This window comes from Tupaia chinensis, unplaced genomic scaffold (genome assembly GCF_000334495.1).
Source record: "Tupaia chinensis unplaced genomic scaffold, TupChi_1.0 Scaffold000348_1, whole genome shotgun sequence".
NCBI classification, from domain to species: Eukaryota; Metazoa; Chordata; class Mammalia; order Scandentia; family Tupaiidae; genus Tupaia; species Tupaia belangeri.
Window position 1 is genome coordinate 205,748 of NW_006159842.1, and position 3,990 is coordinate 209,737.

At 44.0% G+C, this 3,990-nt stretch overlaps 1 pseudogene; it reads right to left on the reverse strand.

Annotated features, from left to right (window-relative positions):
- On the reverse strand, window positions 1-3,286 carry LOC102484058 (voltage-dependent anion-selective channel protein 2-like; annotated as a pseudogene).
- Between the last annotated feature and the right edge of the window lie 704 nt (window positions 3,287-3,990).

Below are 3,990 nucleotides of genomic sequence, written 5' to 3' on the forward strand. Positions count from 1 at the left end.
AATCTGTCTTTACTGAGTCTGCTTCATTATATCTTTGAGGAGAGGAGCCTGCCGTGCACACTTTTTTTTTTTTTTAAGTATATTTCCTTAGAGAAGTGGAGGCACCCTCCACAGGGTCCTTAAACCACAATCCTCCCTCCAGGCCTGCAGCCAACCAAGGTCACAGGCACACCCACAGGCACACCTGGCATTTGGAGACACACGCAATGCATGGCTCAGCCATCTCACCTGGTCTTCTGCACTGTGACATAGCCACCTGCCTGCCTGTGCAGGCACACCTGAGCCTTGCCTATACACTTGTTCTGGCTCATTTAACTCCTTTGAGTTTATTTTTTTTTTTATTTATTTTCATAAAGGTCTATTTCATTATTGATGGGTAGCACATTTAACAGTTAAATACATTTAAATAATGTATAGGTGACTGCATGACTGGAGCATTGGTAACTAGATAAGCAATTCAAGTAGAAACCAGCTAGCAAGTAACTGTCTAAATATTTAAATACAGCTCTTGTTTAGATCACCCTCTTTCAATCACCTTCTTGTGGGGAAAAGCCTTCTGGTCACAATGGAAATATATTAAGGCCAAATATCATATCCATTCTGAGGTTTCTTTCAGCTGAATCAAGCCTCCAACTCCATGGCAAGCCCAAGTTTGTAGACTCCAGCATTAATGCTCTTCCCATCCACTAGAGCAGACCATAAGCTTCACATCAGGCTTGGAGTCTGAGTGTAGTCCACTCCAATTAAACTAGAGTTGTTGACTTTTACAGAAAAGGATACAGTAGGATCCAAATGATATTTAGTGGCAATACCAAAACTAGTGTAGTTGGTACCTGATAGCCAAGCAAGGTTTATTGATGTGTCAAGATCTTTATATACTTTCATGGTTTTTTTAGGACTTTCTAAAATTTGTCCTAAAGTCATAAAAGCAAAAATCATGATAAAACATTCTGCTTTCCTTTACAATTGCCCAACGCAAAATAAAACTATTTGTAGGAAATAAATGGTTTTGTACATGGGATAAAACAATGTAAGTTCAAAACTTAAAGATAAGGGTTAGCTCTATTGCTCATCTCTTTAAAAAGTTTATATGCATATCCAGTCAAAACTGACGAGAGTATCTCCCTTGAAACGTTATTTCTACAGCTTTCCATCTAGACCCCAGGACTGCACACTGCCTGGAAATGTCCTCAGAAGGCTCTGTCAGTGATCGGGTAACAGAGTAAAAACCCCAGAGTCTTTTCTTTCAAATAGAAGAGGAAAGACAGACGGACATAGAACTACTCAAACTTCTTCTTTTCTTGTGGCTTATGGTCTCCTCCTCCTCCTCTGCCTCTTCGGACGCCACCTCACCCTCCAAAGCCTCATTGGCCTCTGCCACCAAGTTCACCTCTGCTTCCTCTTCCTCCACCTTGGCCTCCAAAACCTCCTCAGCCTCCACCATGACCCCTGAAGCCATCTTCACCGTTAGGCTTGGCCCAATCCAAGGTAATTTTGTTTCCATCAATTTCATCACCTTACATGGCCTCCTTGTCAGCTTTGGCATCTTCCTCACTGTTGAAATCTACAAAACCAAACCCTTTGGAGGGTCCTGTTTCCTGGTCAGTGACTACCCTTGCAACAATAGAGCCATCAAAAGATCTTCACATACTTTCTGATAAATTGATCCTCCAAATTCTGTCCCATCATTGACATTAGTATGTAGCTGGAAGTCCCCAGTCCTGTAGCCCACTGGAAAGTTATTCGTTGTCAGCTTCGATTTGGCACTGTCAAAGGTCATTGGGTAGCCACCAAGCTAGCCTTCACGGCCAAAGACAGCTGAGCCATGAATTGCAAGTCCAGCAAAATCAAAGTCAACATCACAGCCAAGGTCTATACTCTCTCTTTGTCCCGACCCGGGGGGACAGTTGAACAGGTTTCTTGAGGGAAGGAGTGAGAGCCGGGACAAGCAGCACAGTGTTACAACATGGAGACGACACAGTGTCTTCAGGGTCATCCGTTTATTGTGAACAGCACGGTACAGCATGGAGACGACACGGTGTCACAATTCTTCAGGGTCACGCAGAGATGACGCAGTGTTACAACTCTTCAGGGTCTTCCGGAGATGATACGGTGTTACAACTCTTCAGGGTCTTCTGGGTCATCTGGAGACAATGCGGTGTCAGCTCTTCAGGGTCTTCAGGGTCTTCTGGGTCGTCTTCCTGGTCGTTTGTGTCATCTTCCTGGTCGTCTTCCTGATTGTCTGGAGATTGTGGGCCAGAGATCATGGGTATATACACGCTGGTGGGCCGTGATTGGTTGTAAAAGGTGGGTTATGATTGGTTGCTTTTGGGCCAATCATGAGGTGCCAGATATGCAAATCTGAGGGATTCTAGTGGCCAATCAGAGTATGGTTTCGAAGGTCAGGTTTTTTTAAGGGAACCAATTGTGGCCTTTGGCATTGTGTAGTTGTTTGCTTTCTGAGAAACCAGCGATGTTTGCTGGTGCACAGCCTCCCACACCTCTTATAAGAGGATTTCATTTTACCACTTTTCTTTCCCATATTTGGTGAGAAGGTCTTAGCAAATGTCAGTTTCAAACCTTGACAAATCTGGTCTTCACTTGTGATTTCCATTCCCAGAGTGTTACCATGCTCCATTTTTCTGTGAAAGTCAGACCATACTCACACCATTTATATTTGGTCTCCAAGGTTCCAGTAACTTTACCAGTGTTCTGTATTCAATGAACCTGATGTTCAGAATTCCACACCACTGTATGACTTTGTGTTCACATCTAGTTTCCCCAGCCCAAAACCAAATCCTTTGTTGAAAATATCTCCGGCAGCTTTGCCAAGGTCAGTGTATGATGGAGGAACACACACTGACTGCACACAGGACTGTCTGTAGGTCACCATGGCGAGGCAGTGGGAAATGATCTGGTGGTCTCCTGAGGGGGGCTGCCGCCGCTCCACTTACAGCTGAGATTGTTCCCCTTGCTTGGGATCTGGGTGCACTTAGGTTTAGTTTTGAGGTCTGTGGGGATGAAGTCACCACCGCGTTTGTCAGATTTTAAGTAGATGTGCACATTCCCTCCCAGGGCGAGAACAAAGCCCAGACCAGCAGCAGGAGAAGCAAGAGCAAAGATACCACCACCTTTTGGTGTGTCAGACAGACAGTCCCAACACATGAGGCCTTTCTGTCTTATAGTCCCTAAAATAAATAAAATCTTGAGTAATTCCTATAAGTCACATACTCCCTGATGTCAAAGGCAAAATTATGGGACCAGCAGATGGCATGGTGATTAAGGCTCTGGACTCCCACGTGGCTGACCGCAGTTCAAATCCTGGACCTAGTGACTTGAAAATCATGCTGGGTGCAAGTGCATGCCCAAAATCCCAATGGAGAAGGGATTGTGGCATGGCCATTCCTACTTGAGGGTGATTTCTCACTTTCCCTGTCTCTATTTCTCTCTGGAAGCACATTGTCCTTATAGCAAAAATGTTAAAAAAGGAACAAGACAAAATTACAACAATTTAAATCTAAGAACTTAACTGGCTTTATTTACAATTCTAGTATAAGCAAAACTTCATTCCATGAAATGGACCAAGTGTTCCATGAGCTGAACAGAGAGAGTTGACTTCATAAACAGAGAAGGGCTGAAAAAGGCAGACTGAAAAACAGACAACAGGTTGGTCATGTCAGAGTTATAAGGTGGGGAAGGGGAGACAGAACTGCAAAAAAATAACTGATTAATTAATGACGGGGTATTTCAGGTGGCTTCCTACATGTAAGCACTAAAGTAGAGGGAGAAAAAATTCATTATCATGCTGATTAAAACCATCTTGTTCAGGAATTCAGCCTCCAACAAACGAGCTAGCAGCAGAAGACAAGGTTCCACATGGCTACAGTGAACTAGATTTTTAAGGGAATGAAGATTTTCTACTAATAATTCAGCCTCCAACAAACGAGCTAGCGGTAGGGAGCCCCCCTCTGCACCCCCAGCCTTCTCTCT